Source organism: Odocoileus virginianus, chromosome 3 (genome assembly GCF_023699985.2).
Source record: "Odocoileus virginianus isolate 20LAN1187 ecotype Illinois chromosome 3, Ovbor_1.2, whole genome shotgun sequence".
Lineage (NCBI taxonomy): Eukaryota > Metazoa > Chordata > Mammalia > Artiodactyla > Cervidae > Odocoileus > Odocoileus virginianus.
In genome coordinates this window covers 78,505,893-78,528,214 of record NC_069676.1, presented here as the reverse complement: position 1 = coordinate 78,528,214, position 22,322 = coordinate 78,505,893, and the positions used below count along the sequence as shown (strand labels likewise).

The 22,322-nt window shown below is 37.9% G+C and overlaps 1 long non-coding RNA gene across 2 annotated transcripts; it reads right to left on the bottom strand.

The window, feature by feature from the left end:
• Positions 1-551: 551 nt before the first annotated feature.
• On the bottom strand, positions 552-18,476 carry LOC139032466 (uncharacterized). Of its 2 annotated transcripts, none has more exons than XR_011485021.1 (4): positions 18,394-18,476; positions 15,418-15,650; positions 4,863-5,155; positions 552-1,283 (listed from the first exon to the last, which is right to left on the bottom strand). It is a non-coding gene; the product is annotated as an uncharacterized lncRNA (long non-coding RNA). The 2 variants fall into 2 exon arrangements; XR_011485018.1 differs by having other exon boundaries at positions 18,382-18,465.
• Positions 18,477-22,322: the final 3,846 nt, after the last annotated feature.

Here is a 22,322-nt window from a genome sequence, read left to right as displayed (position 1 = left end):
AAACATCCTTCTTGTATGTGACAATAAACATTTCAAATGCATATAATTCACATTAACAGGATATGATTTGGACCCAAAGAGATGATGGTAATATCATCTTATTCTCATTTATAAGTCTTAATATATTCTGATTATGCTGGTTTATCTCAAAGTAGTATCAACCATGTTTCTTTAAATTATATGTGATTATCACAATTTGAGTTAATCTATGGGACTTAGACTATGAGTATTTTTATGCGGGATTTTTTTTTGGCATTACTTTTCATAGTTGTTGCTTATTTCATGGGCTTGGTAAGATATTAAGCAAAAGACATTAGAATTATTTAGTGTCTTTTATCCTCTAACATTAAATATGTTTTATAGGAAATGAAATCAGTAAGTTTTTCCAAAAATGAATATTCTTAAATAAATCCTAATTATTTTTCTGGAGAAAAACCCAAGATAATTTAGTCCTTGAGTAGTGAAAGTTATATGTCCCTATCTGGGAGCTATGAAGTGTTTCCTAAATGCCGTTGGAACTAAAGAATATAGAGCACAATATCTGCATGAAGGGAGGTTCTTTGTGCAGCAGGGAAAAATAAAAACAATGATTCAAGTGCCATCTATAGGAAGTGTTAAAATATGGTAAGAAACCTTGCAACTTTGATTGATAAATAACCTTTAAGTAATATATTTCTTATGCAAAATAAGCCTTAATTCTGAAATGATTAAAAATTTCTCATGCAAGGAAAACTCTGGACTTGAACTCTGACCTCTCCAGCTGTTGTTGTTGGCTTTGTCTACACATCGTCTTCACTCCGGGTCCATCACAGTGACTGAGTGTGGCTGAACATCTGATGCATTAGTTGCAATCTTTTCATGCTGAGGATGTGTTATGAGTGCTGCCGTTAACAGCTGTGATTGTTGTTTGTAATTATCTCCATTTTCCTCATAGGTGGTCTGTTGCTGCTACAGCTTCCAAGCAATCATCTGCAATATTGAGTTCTCTTAAACCTGTGATGCTCGGGACTGAACTGCTTCCCACTTTATTTGTCTCCATTAGGAAAAAAAAAAAAGCTTAATGACTGAAAATATCAAATGTGTATTGTTGAAGCTGCTGCCATACAATATGTGAAATGGGGAATGCTGATCATTACTTTGATGTTTAAATAAGATAAATGTTTGATATTAAGTTGAAGGAAGACTAAGGCTAAGATGACAAGTTATATCTTGACTGAAAATTCTGACTGAGAGTGGCTGCCTTTGCTCCCGAAGATTGTGAATCTGCATTTAGAAAATGTATCCTAGGAAAAAAAGCAGTTAATTATTTATTAGCAGTGTCTACTCACAGAGCATGGGTGGTGATTCAAATCTATTCATTTGGGCTAATGGGTTCTAGACAGATCTGATTGTCATTGAGAGCATTTTATTATCTGTGTAATAAATTACGTTTAAAATCTAGCAGCAAGCAGTGTAATGTATACAGGTATAGGTTAACTCTATTCCTCAACATGGGGCATTCAGCTGCCATTTGAAGTAGATTAAAAAGGACTCCACACACTGGAAGTGCACTTAAGCCCTTCAAATATTTTATCAAAACCTTTACATGAAATCTTACTAATCACAAAGAAATCTTAGTAAATTTTCATTGCTGACAAGGAACTCTACTTAATGACCTATACAGGAATAGAAGCTAAAAAAAGAGTGGGTGTATGTATAACTGATTCACTTTGCTATACACTTAAAACTAACACAACATTGTAAATCAGCTATATTCCAATAAAATTAATTCAAAGAAAGAATGAACAGACATTGATTAATGTAATAAATCATCTGCAAAAAAAGCTTGAAATATCTCTTATGGGGGAGTTGTTTTCAGCTTTAATTTGGGACAGGTAGCAAATGTAATAAATAACTCTTAAACTTGAAATTGAAGAAAGTAATTTGCTTCTGGTAGAACGCCTATCCAATATCCTTCCTGTAACTTCTAGCTACATGATTGAAAAATATAATTGTAAATGTGTATTACCTTTAAAAAAAAAAAAGGTTTTGGTGCTGAAATGGATTCTGAAACACGTGATTGGCTATAGAGTATATGAGACTACATAAAGGAAGCATTAATGTTCAACAGATCTAAATTGGCCATCACTGGAAACTTAAGGGTCCAACAGCCTTGGGCCACTGTTTCAAGGACAGCTTTGTCATTTGACCCCAGGAAGTTTTGGCTGAACCAGCCTCTGGTTGAATCTGTTAGATGCCTGTCAGAGGGGTTGAGGACAGAAAGGTGGATATTCCAGAAGTAACAAGAAAGGATTATATGATTTCATTTGCTCCTGTATGCTAACATTAGGCAGAATTAGGGTCGAGGTTCAGACTTGCATTTATCGTAAAGTACAGCCTGGTAACACAAAGGTGGGAATACGTAGCCTTCACATATTCCTATATATTGGAGGCGATGTTGCTGGCCAGCCAAATTGGTTTAGGTTAGTTCACATAAGGGGCTACTCTTTTAAGATGGCTTGTCCTATCTCCCTACTTTTTTTCCTTTTTCTCTGATACATTTTATGTGTAATGTTTTGTTGAAAATTATCCTCTCCTCCACTATCATTCTCTATACTTATACCAAGATATTTTTTTTATCTATACCATTTAATGAGGCATTTTAATAGCATGTAAGTTTCAAATGGAGTGATGACAAATTCTCTTATGGGTTTAGACTCACAGAATTTATAGTTATTGAAGTCTGCATAAATGTCTCAATATGCTAAAGGGATATCCGTCATTTTTTCCCAAGCTAAAAGGCCAGAAACCTGCCATTGTCATATCTGAGTCACTTGAGGAAGAACATATACCACATTGGTTCTAGGGCACAATTTTGCAAGACCAGCTGTGAGCTACTGCCGAGCGCAGAGCAGGGCTGGTCACACTAATGAAAAGATAGCTTCTCTTTAGTCTTGCTAGTTAGTAGGCCTAGATAGCTTTGCTGGCAGCAGAATAGAATTTCAGACATTTTACCTTTTTGGTATGACACAAGACATGTATGAATTCTGCATTTAATTTTCCAGCTTTGCCTATAAAAGACATATTTTGTTGGGCAACTATCTACTGTATCTTTATTTCCCTAGCCTTCACCTTATGTTCAGTGACTGGTTAACAAAGCAAGAGCCTCTGCTTTAAAAGGTCCAGTCTAGGTAATGACAAAATATTAATAGTTGATATCAGACTAACACTGCCACAGAGAACAACGAAAATTTTGGACGCATTATGAAAAACAACTATTTGAAAGCAATGGAGAGGGACCAAAAACAGGCAGAAACCAAAGAAGCGAGTGCTACACTGAGAGCCATGCATATTTAGGCAGCTTTTCCTCTAAAGGAAATTCTCAAAAGCTCATGACAGCAGGGTAGAATCAAGCAGAAAGTTTCAGTCTGAGAATGAGGTGTCACAGGATCGAGTTCAAGTGAAAACTGTCATATAAATCTTAATAAAATCGAAAGAACCCACTGCAATGATGTAAAGTAATTAGCCTCCAACTAATAAAAATAAATGGAAATAAATAAATAAATAAATAAATAATGGTTAAAAAAAAAATCGAAAGAACTTACGTTTGTCACGTTAACCTGGAAACATTCATTATGCAGAAAAATAATCACTTTGGATGTGTCTTTCAGATAACTGAATATTTAAGAAGAATGCTAAACATATTTAGTTTATAAATTCAGCTCAATATATTTTAAGGTGTTTATTAGTTAACTTGGAGAAGGGCATGGCAATCCACTCCAGTATTCTTGCCTGGAGAATCCCATGACAGAGGAGCCTGGTAGCCTATAGTCCATGGGGTCCCAAAGAGTCAGACATGACTGAAGCGACTTAGCACTTAGCACATTAGTTAACTAAGTTTGAAACAGTACAAAAATGGTGGTCAAAAGCTTGCTGGACTGAGAAATTACAATAGTAAGATTTGTAAGCTAAAAACAATAACTTGTTCTTAAGGATATACTAAGTTTTGAACTTGTGACTTTATTAAGTTGAATTCTAGTTACAGGAACCCAAAATTAACCTCTGAGTAGTTTACCTATGGAAAAAAAAAGAAGAGTCTTCAAAGATAGGAAAGATCTTACACAACCAGAGAGGAGGGCTAGACTACCGCAGAGGGTACAAGATGGGAGGTCAAAGTTCAAACAAATGGACAACAGGGAATCTGAGTAAGCAGAGGAACCAGAGGGAAGAAGGCAGGAAGAGCCCAAAGACAGGAAAAACAGGAAGGATCTCTGTCACCCTTTGTCTTAGCCAGGAAATATACACACATATTAGATATAGATACTGAAGGAACAAAACAAAAAAATAAGGCAACAGCAAGCCCTTCTTCCTGTTCATGAAGCCAGAATATGTGGGATACTGCCATCACCCAGCTGCAGGGGAAAGTGAAAAGCCACTAGAAAAAAGTGCCCCAGAGGGAACTGATGAAACCCTACAGATCCATCCTTATTCAGTCTTCAAAAATAGCTATTTTTGTTCTACAGGAGAATGTTAAGCAGAGTTTGGACAATGAAATGTACTGCAAAGTGATAAAGTGAATAATACCAACAAGGAGATCTATGCAAGCTATTAGATTATTCCTTCCTTGAAATACCAAGACTCCTAGAGCCAGTTTAATTGCACTCCTGCAGAACATGTTATCCCCTGTGAGCAGAACTGCTTTTCCTTTAGCATGTGATTCCTGACTTCATTTTTTATCCTTAATGCTCCCACAGATAGCCATAGACATGAGAACTTACCACAGTTACATGCAAGTTTGTTTTAAAATCCACCTTAAGTTGTTTTGGCAAGAGCAAAATTTATATTTAAAATAAAATACATATTATTGAACAATAGAGTCCTACCTTAAATTATTTCCATCCCAATCTTGAACTATGTTTTCTTTATATAAAAGAAATTATATTTCTCCAAGGTGTGTTAGAATTTTCTTGCTAACAATGATGGAAAACTCACTAAAAACAGATTTTACTTGATCTGATCATTAATCCTGGTAATGCTGGATGCTTAAAAATGTTACTGTTGTTCAAGTAATGACATTTCTTTTTAATTTTTTTTAAGTAATGACATTCTTGTCTGTTCAGCTGCATGTGTCATCAAGCAGGAAAACACACAGTCACTGGAGAGATGGGGCTTCAACCTATGAAAAGGGGGAGACAATTCAGTCCATAACATACAGTCCAGATGTTTAGCATTTTTAATCAATGTCCCCACAAAATATCCTCCCTTCAGGTTACTTTAGCTGTACTACTCCGTAAAACAACTCTTTCTTTCAATTATTTGATTGATTGATCCCACCGTGCAGCTTGCAGGATCTCACTTCTCCAAATAGGGATTGAACCTCAGGCCATGGCATGAAGGCGCCGAGTCTTAACCACTGGACCACCACTCTGAAATATTAAATTCCTAATTTCTTCTAAAAACAGCAGTGTCAGGTAGAACAAAGCTACTATAATCCTAACTCTAACCCAGTATTTGCTTGCGTGCACACTAAGTCGTTTCAGGTGTGTCCAACTCTGAAAGATGGGCTCAGTAAAGAACAGAAATGGTAGGGACCTAACAGAAGCAGAAGATATTAAGAAGAGGTGGCAAGAATACACAGAAGAACTATACTAAAAAGATCCTAATGATCCAGATAACCACGATGGTGTGATCACTCACCTACAGCCAGACATTCTGGAATGTGAAGTCAAGTGGACCTTAGGAAGCATCACTATGAACAAAGTTAGTGGAGGTGATGGAATTCCAGTTGAGCTATTGAAAATCCTGAAAGATGATGCTGTGAAAGTGCTACACTCAATCTGCCAGCAAATTTGGAAAACCCAGCAGTGGCCACAGGACTGGAAAAGGTCAGTTTTCATTCCAATCCCAAAGAAAGGCAATGCCAAAGAATGCTCAAACTATCGCACAATTGCACTCATCTCACACGCTAGTAAAGTAATGCTTAAAATTCTCCAAGCCAGGCTTCAGCAATATGTGAACCATGAACTTCCAAATATTCAAGCTGGTTTTAGAAAAGGCAGAGGAACCAGAGATCAAATTGCCAACATCTGCTGAATCATTGAAAAAGCAAGAGAATTCCAGAAAAACATCTATTTCTGCTTTATTGACTGTGCCAAAGACTTTGACTGTGTGGATCACAATAAACTATGGAAAATTCTGAAAAAAATGGGAATACCAGACCACCTGACCTGCCTTCTGAGAAATCTGTAAGCAGGTCAGGAAGCAACAGTTAGAACTGGACGTGGTACAACAGACTGGTTCCAAATAGGAAAAGGAGTACATCAAGGCTGTATATTGTCACCCTGCTTATTTAACTTATATGCAGAGTACATCATGAGAAACACTGGGCTGGAAGGAGCACTAAGCTGGAATCAAGATTGCTGGGAGAAATATCAATAACCTCAGATATGCAGATGACACCACCCTTATGGCAGAAAGTGAAGAAGAACTAAAGATCCTCTTGATGAAAGTGAAAGAGGAAAGTGAAAAAGTTGGCTTAAAGCTGAACATTCAGAAAACTAAGATCACGGCATCCAGTCCCATCACTTTATGGCAAATAGATGGGGAAACAGTGACTGACTTTATTTTTGGGGGGCTCCAAACTCACTGCAAATGGTGACTGCAGCCATGAAATTAAAAGATGCTTACTCCTTGGAAGGAAAGTTATGACCAACCTAGACAGCATATTAAAAAGCAGAGACATTACTTTGCCAACAAAGTTCCGACTAGTCAAGGCTATGGTTTTTCTAGTGATCATATATGGATGTGAGAGTTGGATTATAAAGAAAACTGAATGCAGAAGAATTGATGCTTTTGAACTGTGGTGTTGGAGAAGACTCTTGAGAGTCCCTTGGACTACAAGGTGATCCAACCAGTCCATCCTAGAGGAGATCAGTCCTGGGTGTTCATTGGAAGGACTGATGCTGAAGCTGAAACTCCAATACTTTGGTCACCTGATGCAAAGAGCTGACTCATTTGAAAAGACCCTGATGCTGGGGAAGATTGAGGGCAGGAGGAGAAGGGGACGACAGAGGATGAGATGGTTGGATGGCATCACCGACTCAATGGATATGGGTTTGGGTAGACTCTGGGAGTTGGTGATGGACAGGGAGGCCTGGTGTGCTGCGGTTCATGGGGTCACAAAGAGTCGGACATGACTGAGCGACTGAACTGCACTGAACTGCCCGACCCTATGGACTGTGGCCTGGCAGTCTCCTCTGTCTATGTTATTTCCCAGGCAAGAATACTGGAGTGGGTTGTCATATCCTCCTCCAGGAGATCTTTCCCACCCAGGGATTGAGCCTGTGTCTCTTACGTTTCCTGCTTCAGTAAAGAACAAGCGAGTTCTTTACCACCAGTACCACCTGGGAAACCCAAGAATACTGGAGCAGGTAGCCATTCCCTTTCTCCAATGGATCTTCCCAACCCAGGGATTGAATCCAGGTCTCTTGCACTGCAGGCAGATTCTTTACCATCTGAGCCACCAGGGGAGTCTTATATCCTACTAAAATGGGGCTTCCCTGGTGGCGCAGATAGTAAAGAATCTGCCTGCAATGCAGGAGACCTAGGTTCAATCCCTGGGTTGAGAAGATCCCCTGGAGACTGGAATGGCAACCCAGTTCAAAATTTTTGCCTAGAGAATTCCATGGACAGAAGAGCCTAGTGGGCTATAGTCGATGGGGTTGCAAAGAGTCAGACATGACTGAGAGACTAACTCTCACTTTTTAAAGTATTTCTGGAAAACGAGATGGTCAAAGGCAGGGACCATTGTGTCAGACCATAGTCACACAGCAATTAAATTATAATTATCATGGGAAGTTTTCTCAAAATATACCTTTCTTTCTCAATAATCTCTCCCATTATGAAAAGTTATTTGTGGGTATCTGTAGGTATCAGTAAAAGATATTCCTAGATTTCTCTCATACCTTTATTTTCCTTTCAGATTATATGACAAATATTTCTCTGACAGACCCACTCACTGCCAGAGTTTTCCAACAGTTGAACCAGATACCTCTTTATCTTCCAAGTCTATAAACAAATCATTTTACAAAGGGGAAAATTTTTTAAAAACTATCAGACCAGTATCTGATATATTGGTGCCATTTAGTTTTATAAATACCTCCAAAAAAATAACTTTTACTTCATCTAGTAGTTGTAGTTCGTTTTCTACTGCTATGATAAAAGTTCTTTTTCAAAGTACATGAGTAATGTGTAATTCTAGAAAACCAAATTGAATGAAAATTACACTGGCCATGTTAACATGTGCTATTGTGCTTAGTCACTCAGTCATGTCTGACCCTTTCGACCTCATGGACTGTAGCTGGCCAGGCTCCACTGTCCACAGGATTTTCCAGGCAAGAATACTAGAGTCGGTTGCCATGTCCTCCTCCAGGCGATCTTCCCAACCCAGGGATCGAACACAGGTCTCCCACATTGCAGGTGGATTCTTTACCGTCTAAGCCACCAGGGAAACCCATGTTAACATATCAAAGTCACGATGACGCAAAAAGAACATCAAAACGGAAAGAGTGCATTCACTCACGAATGTTGACTAGAACTTGAAGAATCTATGTACTATTCAATATAATAAATGTTACAAAATACACTTTGAAAATATATACATAAATATGCTGGTTTACATATAAAATCAGTGGAGCTGGCTGGTAGGCTGGTGTGAAGTGAAAGTGTTAGTCGCTCAGTCATGCCCGACTCTTTGCGACCCCATAGGTTGTAGCCCACCAGGCTCCTCTGTCCATGGAATTCTCCAGGCAAGAATCCTGGAGTAGGTGGTCATTCACTTCTCCAGAGGATCTTCTCCACCCACAGATCAGACCCACATCTCCTGCATTGGCAGGTAGATTCTTTACCACTGAGCCACCAGAGATGGTTCATAAAAACTGATATTAAAATTTTAGGAGCTTTGCTAACTGGCTGTTAAAGCATTGGTAGGTTGAAATGGATGAATCTGAAAGTATTTATAACACAAAAATAAGCAACTTCTAAATCAGGACTTTTTCCCCAAAGAGCTAGTGCTTCAACACTTTACAGCACACCATCATAATATTCAGTACAACTTACTTACCCACATCTATCACTTTAATTATCAACAGGCTACTCTGAATATCAGACTTTTTTCCCCTTCCCTCCTCACCCATCCACTCCCAGTTCATCCATTAAAAAATTCTCTAATTATTTTTAAAGGAGGAAAAACCTAAATGAGAAGCAGATTGGCTTGGTAGGAGTACTCTAACTTCTAAGTAGCAAAGTATCTCGACAGAAGAGGTACATGCATATCATGGAATTTTACATCTTAAAGCTTACTTTTGTAGCTTCTCTGTGTAGACAGACTCACACAATTTTGCCAGTTAGTATTACATACAACACATAGTATTCTGTAAGTCAATGATTCTTAAATGATAGACCTAGGATTTACTCAGGGTCATTAAAAAATAGCCAGTTTCTTGACTCTCACTCTAAGATATTGATGCCATCAAGTCAGGGTAGCATCCAGGAAATGGACATTTTACAGTACCCCAGGAGTCTCTGATCCCAGCGGTCCTCAGCCCACACTTATGAAACATCGCCATAAGGTTGTGTACAGGGTAATGGCAGAGTGTCTGTGGGCTTTTGATCATCTTGCCAAATATTACTTTGAACAGATACTGCTCCTTAGAGTAGGTGGGTGCAATCTCTCTAGGTCATGGTTACATGTCAATACCTACCTCTTCCTGGAGACTTGATCAAATTAACTCAATGCCCAACTTGTCCAGATAATTCTATCCCCAGCACTTTTCCTCTCCAAAATGTATTTTGTCAATTGATTGCCGCTGAACAATCACTGCTGGTGTTCTTGGCTAGGGATCAGATTTTCGTGTCTAACTTCTATGTAAAGCAGGACTTTGCTGGGTTGGGACTTCCCCAAAGATCACACAACTTCTGTTCAAAGTGATGCTTCCCAGGTTACAATCTTTCCTCAGAGAGCCTCAGAAATACTGAATAAGAATTTTAAAGGCTTTTGAATACACTTAAAGGGCTCCTTATCTCTCCCCCAAAGAGAAGAAAAGGAATTTAAACTATTTACCATCACCTTTTACTATCTACAGAGTTAATATTTGCTCAGCAACTTCAAAGATAGTCAAGAGCTGCCCGAGCGCATCTCCCTGCTTATTGGAGTTCTGATATTGTACTGGGACACCAATCAGTACCAGCACTCAACCTAGTTCTCAAAGATTGATTTTACCTGAACAAAGGAGTCATAAAACAAGGCTATACATACTGGCCACTACCCTGGGTGTTCCCTAAAAGTTCTTTAGTGATTTCTAGCATATACACATGTGATAGCATATGTATTTCTAGATTTTAACCTGTTTTTTCCCTCCATCTACACCTTCTCTGAACTTCGTAGATCCTTCCATCCCCCAGCCAGAGGGTCCCTTCCATCTCTCAGGTCTGCACAGGGACAGACAGACATAAATCACCTACTGCAGAAAGCTAAACAAACCCTGAGAACAACGCTGGAGAAAGAGATTCGGAGCCTATGGCGGTGTGAGTTTTCCACTAGCAGAGTCGATAGAAGCAACCAGATGGAAGGAACGAATAAAAAGATAGGGAGGCACCAGGCAGAAATGAGAAGAGAGCAGAGAAAACCCGAGCCCCTGGGAGCTCACTTTTCTGGAAACTAACTCAGTGTGCAGTTGTTTCCTTTTGAGATCCACTCCCTAAGTGGTCAGCCAGTTGTCCACCTTTCTTTTTGTTTGTATTGACTTTGATCTAGACCAGAGAGACAGCCTGGGGTGCAGACCAGCCTCTCCATTTGCTTCTCCAGTTCACTAGCTGTTGATGGCCCACAGGGAGCAAACTCAGGATGCCTGGAAGCTTTCAGAAGAGAAGACAAGGGACTGTTAGATGCTTAGCAAACTTATGAGTTAAAGATGATAAGAAGAGCAAGCCTTGCTCTCTGACCAACAGTACAAAGCTAAAATATAACACCTTTGTAAAATCACAAGAAAAGCAGCTCTTCTGATTGAACAAACATAAAAAAAAGACACCTCTGTGGATGGAGAAATTACATAAAAGTGCCTCCGCTAGGCAGATGAATTGCAAAATGGTACAAGAGTGTTAGTCAGAGCAAAATGGGCTGAACATAAAGGCACAGTCTGAACAACTGCACTCAGCCCACTGGCCAAGATGGCACTAAATAAAACCAGGTGGAAAATGCTCCTGTCCATCTAGCTGCATAGACTGCCCTCTATGTAGCTAGCTTTTGACTGTGAAGACTCAGTTCAAGCATTGCATTTCTTATCTTGCCAGATGGGGAAACAAAGTATTGTTTCCCCAAATACTCTGAATTCTTCTGCCTGAATATTACTTTTAAACTATCATATTGAGATGACCTGTTTGTGTGACTATTTCTCCCTCTAAATTGTAAACTCAAAGACAGAAACCACAAAACATTGATCCTGGAACCTCTAGTACCTACATAGCACCCACTACAAAGTAGGATCCCAATGAATGTTTAACTGTCTATCCCTTGCCAAACCATGGCATATTTACAATAGCGTTTGCTTCTCTGTTAAATTCTTCCAAATAGAAGAGGAAAGCCAATGATGTGGAGACGGCAGTAGCAAACAGACACTTCACTCCACTTGATAGCTTCCGTGAAGAGCTTTTTTTTAATTAGACAAGTATGAAAGGTAGCATTTTGAAATATTAATGCACACTGCCTCTCTTAACCTAAGCACATATTCAGGTAGACTCTTAAAAATAAATTCCAACCTCAGCCCATTTTGTGAAGTCATTATTATTTGGAAATACTATGAAAGGTATTAACTAGCTAACAGTGATTCTTCTAATCTCTGTATTTACAACACAGATGCAGAGCCTTCCAATCATGTTTTCTTTAAGCATACAAAATGCCATTACTAAAATGGGTGGGATTATACTGCAATTGTGGGAACAATAATCTGCACATTAAAAGTTCATATTTATAATTTTGAGTATGACAGTCAACAAACGAAATATTTGGAAAAGTCATTATTGTGTATTTTTTCAAAATGATATGTGTTAGGAATTCTTAATGATAGTGCACTTTGAAACCTCACGATCTGCTAGAGTCTATAAAGCCAGGCATGTGTACAAACCGGGACTGTTCTGACATTTTCATAGTGTTTTCAGTTGTTGTAAGTAGTCATTTATGTCAAAAGGTAATAAAGCATAAAAGCAGTGTTGTGGGGGCAGTGATTTCATAAAACTGCCTCAACAATGAAATTAGTAATATACAGCACTGTTTGATAGAGTATCTTTTTCAGATGTTATCTAAATGCAACTTTCAAAAGCCTGAGGGAAAAGACATCACATTTTCATGTTACAGGTGAGCTACATTACTAGTATACATTAATTGAAATTCCCATGTGCTTGGTCAACATGATAGCCAATGACTACCCAGACTTAAAATTTTTAAATTTGTCTTTGTTTTATCTTCATAAACTTAGGAAAGAAAGGATGGCAAAAATTAAGTATTTGAGCAATAATTTAGCTGTAAAACTGATCAGAATATTGCTTATGTAAGAAAAATGGAAAATATCATACATGTTTTATAATAGCACACAGGTTATATAAATTCTGGTACAGCCATACAACAGATCATACTATACATCCATTGAACAAATGCTGAAAAATATATTTATCGTCTCAAAGTAAAATGAAGAAGTCGCTCAGTCGTGTCTGACTCTTTGCGACCTCATGGACTGTAGCCTACCAGGCTCCTCCATCTCAAAGGGATGCAGACATTTTGTTGCTTGGTTTTAAAAGGCCAATTTAAGAAGGTATATACTTTTGTGAAAATTAAACAGAAACCTCAATTAAAATAAAGTCAGGAGGCTAGGAGGAGGAGCTCTCATACCCTGTAGTGATAGCCAAGGCCAACCGGAAGAAGAAAGACTTCCTCTTCTTGCCTGGTAAGAGCTCAGCCTATGAGATACACTCACAGTGCTGCCAATGAAAAGCCACTATACCTAGGACTCTCAATTCCACCAATAGACCCTTTTGTCTACTACAAACCTCCCAACTTCCTTTTCCCCTTTTTAAAAGAGTTCTCTCTTTCTCTTTGTTGTCTGGGGACTTACACATTGCTCACTATGGTTGCAGACTCTGAAATGCAATTTTAAAAATCTTGAATACACCCATTTTTGCTGGGGAAATAACTGGCAGTCTATTTTTAGGTCAACACTATAAACCTCAAAAATGTAAATACCAATATGCCTGACAAAAAACAGGACAAAGTTGTTTGATAGGAAGTGGGAAAATGTGTGTGTGCATTGATTGCCTAATCTTTTACAGCGGGTATTCTGCAGATGCTGTCTTAAGTTAATGTTTTCTTAACGGCATTGTTAAAAGATGACTCACTTTTATTTTAGAAGCTGTAGAGAAAATGATGCAGGAACAAACTGCATAAAAACTCCTTTTATTAACCCCATTCTGAAATATTGTTTACTTTCATACTCATACCTTTCAAATTTTTGAACATTTTCTTTTGGTGTTTGTAATTCAATCCAAGGTAATACTGTAGTGATATGCTGGTATACACATTCTGGCAAGACTTTGGTCATGAAGCAATTAAACAAATCAAAAGATAAAATGATTGAATAAATTAATTGCAGTCATATGCAGAAATGGACTGAGCTTCAAACTGGACATGAAAGAAAAGTTGGAGGAGGATGCAGGATTTGAGGGCCTTAAAGGTATATACACCTTTGTGTACATGTTTGTTGTATGAGGACAGAGACAGGTTTGAAAGCTGTTTATGTAAGAAAACAGATCTTCTAGCAGAAGCCAAAAGCTGCTGCCTTTCACTCACAAAAGAATTGCCTTGACTCATTCATTCTGCTCTGGTTTGGGCTAGAGGGGAAAACAATCTGCGGAGAACCAGTGAGAGAGCAAAAATAAAGGAAAAGCCAGAGCTGGAAAATAAACAGATAAATACCTGAAAACAAATCCCTACATCATTTGCAACTCAAGGAAAAATGAATGAAACAGTTTAGCCAAAGCTAAGCATCAACGCCAGGGTGTAGGGAGGACTGTAAATGGAAAGATCATTTGGAATTAGAATATGGAAGGCACTGAAGATAAGCAGTGAAGTGGATTTAAACAAGTATGAATAATCACTTCTGATTTTTAAACTAGACTTTGGGAAGAATAAAATGGTACCAAATAAACTAGAAGTACAAAAGAGGAAGGCAGAAACCACCTTTCATATTATATTCGCCTATTATGCTTATTGCATTCCAAGCACAATGGTAATTTCTCATTTAATGTCTATAACAACTTGATGAGGCATATATTATACTTTTCATTTTACAGATGAGGAAATTAGGGCTCAGATAGTGATGTTCTCTTATTCAAGCTGATTTCAGTACTTTGAACCCTTTTCAAAATCATTAGTCTATAAATAAAGGTGTATAGATTCTGCTGATCTTTTCAAACAACCGATTTTTGGTTTTATTGATTTCCTTTTTCTATTTATTTTTCCTATTCTGTTACTTTCATTCACTATTACTTCCTTTCTTCTGTTTAGTTTGGGTTTGTTTCGTCTAGTTCTTTTGTAGCTTCTTAAGTTTAAAAGTTTAGGTTACTGATCTGAGATTCTTTTTCATTTCTCACATGTGTTTAAGGCATTGATTTCCCTCAAAGCACTGTTTTAGCTGCATCACATATGTATTAGCATGTTGTGTTTTTGTTTTCATTCATCTTTAATGAAATTTCATTGTGATTTCATCTTAGACCCATTGATTATTTACAACTGTTTTAATTCCCACACATTTATGAATTTTCTAAATTTCATTCTTTTATTGATTTCCGATGTAATCTGTTTGGTCTATTCTATCATCATACCAAAACCAGACAAAGACATAAAAACTACAAACCAATGCTCCTTAAGAATCACAAAAATCCTCAATATAGTACCAGCAAACTGAATCCACAACATATAAAAAGGTTAGACCCTATGACCAAGTGAGACACATTCCAGGAATGAAATAGCCTTAACATCACAAAATCAATTACTGTTATATCAAGAAACAAGAAAAACACATGATGACCTCAATCAATGAATAAAAATCATTTCACAAAATCCAACATCCTTTCATAGTAAAACAAAACAACACAGGCACACGAGGAAGAAAAGGGAACTTCCTCCACTGACAAAGGACGTCTACAAAAAACGCAAAGCTAACATCATACCTAGTGGGGAAAGACTAGATACAAGTTTCTCTGCAAAAGAATTCCACTTTTGCCTCTTCTACTCGACATTGAACTAGAAGTTCTAGATAGGGAAATCAGGCAGAAAAAGACATAAAATTCACTCCGATTAAAAAAGTTAAAAATAAAGCAGTTTTTACTCACAGATGACATGATCTTGCATTTAAAAAAAACAGTTCCAAGCTCATTCTCGGTGGCACAACGCAATTCCTTGTCTTTGGAGGACTGAGGTTCCTGTTTCCATGCTGACTTTCAGCTAGGGGCTAGTTTCACCTCCTAGACGCTTTCCTCAGTCCTTGCTGGTGCCTCCTCCATCTTCAAACCAGTGATAGTACATCAAATCTTTCTCATGCTTTGAATCTCTCGACTTCCTCCTGCTGAGGGGGGAAAAGAAAAATCTACTTTTGAAGGGCTCATGTGATTAAGTTAAGCCCACTAAGGCAATCTCCTCATTACAAAGTCAACTGATTTGGTACTTCTGTTACATCTGCAAAAAAATCCCTTCATAGTAATACCTAGATTAGTGTTTATTTGAATAACAGAGAAGGTACATGTACACCAAGGGTCAGGAACTGGGGGAAACAGGAGGCATCTTGGAATTCTATCTGGCACAAATCCGTTTTTACAAATTGGCTGAACTGTTAGAGCATCCGTAACTGTGTGTTTAAGAAATATGTCAGTTTGAGAACAGAGAAAATGAATGCCAAGCTGCGTGGTGGCTATGCGAAGACAGAGAATCCATTGTTGCTACTGAGATTGATGCCAGAGTGTAGCATGAAGTGAGTGTGGCTAGAACATACTGTGAAAAGGGAAGTGACAAGTGAAGCTGTAAAAACAGGTAGACAGAGCTTTTATGCCCCATTGAAGAGATTAAGCTTTGTGCTCCAGGCTATGGGTGGCAGGCAAACAACATAAACTTCCTTGTGCATAGATTATTCTGATAGCAGAGAGGAGGATAGACTCTGGAGCCTGACTGCCTGGATTAACATCTTGCCTCCACCAGCTCTGTGATCGAGTTATTTAACCTCTCTGCACCTCAGTGATCTTATCTGTAAGAAGCCAATAATAAGAATACCTGCTTTGGGGGCTTATCTTAGGAATTAAATGAGTTAATATAAATAAAGCACTCAGAACAGAGATTGGAATGTAGTAACTGATATTTCAGGGTTTGTTATTATTTAAAAGCTAAGAATGGAAAACATTTAGATTATTGAAATAATAAAGACACAGGCCTGTGTCAGTAAACACTCAGGCATTAGATCGAAAGGAAAAAAATGCTAGGAAGTAAATCTGACTGGACTTTGATATGGTTGAAGACATGAGAGTAGCAAAGGATTCCTAGGCTTTCTGCTGCAGTTGAATGGGGAGATGGTGAGTCCATAAGCCAAGATAAGAAATAAAGAGAAGGAATGTATTTCTGATGGGCTGGTTCAGGTGCAGATGTTCACTTTGGATATGTAGTCAGACATATGTCTGAAAATTAGAGTCTAAACTCTGGAGATTCAGATTTAGGAGTGATTGACACGTTGATGGTAGATAAATGAAATTATCTAAGAAGAATAAGTAAAACAGAAAAGAGTAACAGACCAAGGATTCAACCTTGAAAACACTACAGGGATGACAGAAGAGAAGACTCCAGCAAAACAAAGCAGTGGTTAGAGATTTGTGGTGACAAGGAGAGAAAATCAAAGTGAAAAGAACAAATGATATGAAAAGCATGTAATGTGGGCAATAGTATGAGTAGCTTATGAGGACCGAGTAGTATCCATTGGTTTTAAAGCTGACACTGGATGCTGTTAGGAGATCAGTAAAGCGGCTGAGGCAGCAGCCAGACATACAGTTGGTCAGGCATCAAAAGTGAGGGAAAGTAGACGTTGTCAGAAGCTTCTCCAGTAACATTTCAAAACACTGATACAGTTTAGGCCCCAAAAAGAAAAAAAGTAGGTCTGCTATAATGTGCGAGAGGGAAGTTCAAAAGGTTGATTATTTAGTCTGCCTGGCATGAATTGTTTCTCAAGTAAATTATCCAGCATGGAGTATTTTAAATTCTCTGTGATTACAGTTCATAGTATTTGTCTATTAAGTTACTTATGAGTTAGCATTAACTTCCTGTGAAACATCAACCAACTGTGATTCAAATCTTATAGCGAGAAAACTGGCTTAATGAAATATCACTTCTGTTACAGATCAAAGGTTTCCTTTTCCCCATGTTTGCGACAGAGGCAGTTACTTCCTGGTGTGATTTGGAGCCCTCAGGGGGTTTTGTATAATTTCCCACCATTTGGTTAGAAAGATGTCCAAACTGGAATCTCCGAATACATCAAGAATTTCTGGGTCATCTTTAACTTGGAGATCATTCCAGCCTGAGCAGGCTTGGGGGGGTTCTGTCCTGTGAGGAATAACAGCTGACATTTACTGAGCAGTTTGTGAACACAGCTCAGGTTATGATCTCTTCGCACTCATTTAACCCTCACATAGCCCTGCCATCAGCCGCCATGAAGACCTTCATTTTATAGCAGATAAAATTTCAATTTACAAAGGTTAGATCACCTGCCCGAGGATGCTGCTGGGGAGGAAGAAGGCCCAGATTTGACTATAAATAGTCACAACATGAACGCAGTGGTGGCTTAATCCTTTGGCTTCTCTTCTACTTGTATCCCATTGATTCTTTCAGTGGAGGAAACATTAAACAAGTAGGAAGTGACTCATATTCTCAATGATTCAGGAGCCTATTTACTATGAGAATAAGTCATGAATTACTTTCCTTCCCTCCTTCCTGAGTTTGCTTTCTACCCACCACAGAACACAGTATCATCTTTACCAAAGAGAAAGCGGGAAATAGAAAAATATAAATGCCAAACAAGAAAGTCAATAAATAGGAAAAATGGCATTCAGTCTACCTATGAAGGGGAAACCCAGTCCATCCCCTGTATCTCTTTTTTCCTCTCACCCTCCTGACACAGCGACACAGAACACTTCCTATCAGCAAACGTGTGGACAGCTTTCCCCACTCCAGCGAACAGCACTCGGTTCAATGGGGGCTATGGAGGTGGAAGGTTTTCCCCCACATCACCAAGCAAAGCTCAGGACACTAGCAGGGGTTCCTACCATTTAACTCACTTCTGGCACTATCTGAGAGGACATCAGATTCCACAGGCTGAGAGGTCAGTTTTATAATGGCGGCCCCTTCCCTCCCACATAAGACAGGCGGTTATCTGTGCCCCTGACACGCTGACTACAGATCAGAAGTTCCCATGATCCCCTCCTCGTTCGTTATACTCTGGCCACAAGTCCAGGTTGTTACCTGTATTTCTGACTATAAGTCAGAGGCTCCCACGATCCACCCCCTCTCCTTGAGTTTGATTAATTTGCTAGAGCAGCTCACCAAACTCAGAGAAAACATTAGTAGATTAATGGTTTATTCTAAAAGGATGTAGCTCAGAAACAGCCAGACTGAAGAGATGAACAGGGCAAGGTGTGGGGGAAGGACGTGGGGCTTCACACCCTCTCAGAATGTACCACTCCCCAAACTCGACGTGTTCACAGCCCTGAGAGCTCTCTAACTTCTCTCCTTTGGAGATTTCACGGAACCTTCATTACCTCCATAACACTGAATAAATGATTAACTAAATGAACTCCAAGGTTTACTAAATAAATCACTGGCCACTGGCAACTCATTCAATCTCCAGCCCTCTCTCCCTTTCCAGGAGTTCAGAGGATGGGACTGAAAGTCAAAACCCTCTAATCCCAGGACTGATTCCACTGACAACCAGTCTCCATCCCTAAAGTCCAAAAGTCGCCGCATTAACATAACAAAAAACAGCTTGTTTTCTCTTATCGCCTGAGGATAAGAGGAATTCCAAGGGTTTTAGGAGCCAGGTGTATTGTTTAATGGTATAGGTATATTGTTTTTATATTGTTCATACAAAGGTATATCGTTTAATGAATATGTAATAGCAATATCTTAATTCTATAAATCAGCTATATGTACATTTATATTTTTTAAGTTGAAGTACAGTTGATTTGCAACATTGTGTTACAGTGCCGTACAATGCCAGGTATAGAGCAAAGTGATTCACATTGAATATATTCTTTTTAAGATTCTTTTCCCTTATAGGTTATTACAAAACATTGAGTATAGTTCTCTGTGCGATACAGTAGATTCTTGTTGGTTCCCTCTTTTATATACAGTAGTATGTATATGTTAATTCCAACCTCCTCATTTATCCCTCCCCACCTTTCCCCTTCTTTAACCATAAGTTTGTTTTCTGTGTCTGAGTCTCTGTTTGGGAAATAAGTTTTGGGTTTTTTTGGTTTTTTTTTTTAAGATTCCACATATAGGTGACATCATATGATATTTGTCTTTCTGTCTGGCTTACTTCACTTATTTTGATCATCTCTAGGTCTATCCATATTGCTGCAAATGGCATTATTTCATTCTTTTTCATGGCTGAGTGATAGTTGTTATCAGGTAAAATTTACAAATAACTTCTCCATATGTCTAATCACATCTCAATGGGATTTGGAGTATGCTTTAGAATGAGAGAATGTATGGTCTAGCTGGGCAATAAGGCATTAATGACATAGAAATAAGAAAATAAATCTACTGACACATTACACAAATGTATTTTCAAATTAGGGTATAATCTTGGAAGAATGAAAGTATATGAATGAGTGATTTTGAAAATTTGAACTAATTCTCTTGTATTAAATTTTATAGAAAATTTGATTAGCTTCTATAGCATCCGTATAGGGTGTTATGGGGTTTCCCTGGTGGCTCAGCAGTAAAGAAGCCACCTGCCAATGGAGGAGACACAGGTTCAGTCCTTGAGTTGGGAAGATCCCCTGGAGAAGGAAATACCAACCCACTCCAGTATTCTTATCTGGAAATCCCGTAGACAGAGGAGCCTGGCATGCTACAGCTCATGGGGTCACAAAGAGTTGGACATGACTATGAGACTAAGCAACAATAAATATTTCATTGTATATATATACCACAGCTTTATCCATTCATCTGTCAATGGACATTTAGGGTGCTCCCATGTCTTGGCTATTGTAAATAATGCTGCAATGAATGTTGGTTGCATGTATCTTTTTGAATTAGTTTTCTCTGGATATACACCCAGGAGTGGGATTGCAGAATCATATGGTAACTATTTTTACCCTATTATAAATCCCAATATCACAGTCAGCCTTCAGTAAAATAAGTAAAATCTCCCACCTTTATTTCCTGGCTTAAGTGAATATGCAAATGGTGATTCCATAAACCAAGTCATCTTTTCTGACAAGGTCTATTTGCCTTTGAGTTGCTAAGCAACTTCCTTCCCTCATTCCTATATGTGTCCTAATAATCCCTGCCCCTCAAACTCTGGCCCTACCATCCTATTCAATCCATAATCCAAATACATAAACAATACATTGGATGAACTCATATTCCACAGGTTCTTCCATGCTCCAGGAATATGTCATTTTTCTTTCTTTCCCTAAATTTTGTACAAATAATCTTGTATCTGATAGTATTTAATCTCTACTTATCCTTCTTAGAGGAGAAGCTTCTAATTTTCACCTGAAGTTTAACTTAACAATATTTTCAGAGATTTTTTTTCTCTCTCAAATTTTCAGGTGGAAAAATCTCTGCCTGTTCAACAAAATGATAGCATACTCTATGTTCATTTTACTGATCAAAAGTTTGTTACCTTTCATACAATAATTCCTAATTACAAGTACTGCCCCAGAAAGGAGGTAGAATATCATCTTGTTTTCACAACCAGAATAAATAAATTTGAAACGGTCCTCCCAGAGACCCTTTAACAGCTACAAAAAAAAAAAAAAAACTCCAATGATAGAGTTCCAAATACTGTGGCTACCAGGTGGGAGCTATTTTTGAAGAGACCTAACCCCTTACTGTCCCTCAAATTATACCACTGACATTGCCTCCTACTCTGTTTAGAAGTAGGACCATCCCAGCTCAAAGGAATTTAATACTATTTTTTATTAATAGATCTGAAAGATTTGTGAGAATATATAAATTAGGGTAGGGAAACATTTTTCTCTCAAGTGTCAATGTCCTTCAAAGCTTCAATTAAAGACACCCTGGTCATGAAACCTAATTTTAGTTAAAGAGGTTTTGCTCTTTTCTATTTTTATTACTTTTAAAATAAACTTTATTTTTAAAATACTTGTTAAATATTTGTCAATAACTTACCACATGTAAGTCATTAAAAGATAAAGCAGAGAATAAAATGGATTTAGTTTTCTGCCCTCAGGTAGTTTAAACACTACCAAGAAAGACATATACCAAACAAGTCATAAAAATATGAGGTAAAGTGTAGATGACAGAGAAGCTAAAGTTGAAATTTTTTTAAGAGGAAAAATTTAGATGTAAATTACTTCCAAATCTATTGCATTCTTCATAGTTTATCATTTCTCCTATGAAAAAATACCTTAAAAAATAATGGGAGGAAAAGAGAACTTAATTCTGACTCTTTTCTACTTCTTGTTCATATATAACCATACTCAGTTTCTAAAAATGGTTAGATCTTGGTAGGCAGCAATTTTATCTATTATAATAACAGCTTAATCCAGTTTAAAATATCATTTTATAGAGATTGTAATTTCGAGACAGCTTCAGTAGAAGTCTTTCAGTATTTTGCAGATCAAATGGGTTACTTTTCCCAAGGTCTATTCCTTAGGTACCAATAAAAACCAGAAGTGATTATAGCCGGTTTTATCGAGTGTGCTGGTAAACACTTTTCAGGAAGATAATCATAACATGTCTTTGAGAAAAAAGCAAAAATTTATCTGGCAAGGCAATTAGGATTGCCAAAATTAACTGCCCAATTAGAATTTTTCCAACCAAAGATTCATAATTATAGACCTTTCCGTGACAGAACAGGTGTTGTATTGGACAGGAGAATGCAAAGACCTTTACGGACAATCATTTTGCCAATATATAAAGCACAAGGCCAAGTTAAGCATGTGACCTCAAAACTATACAGAGTTACTGTAATGAACCCGTCTCTAGTTCCCACCACAGAATAAAAGCGTAA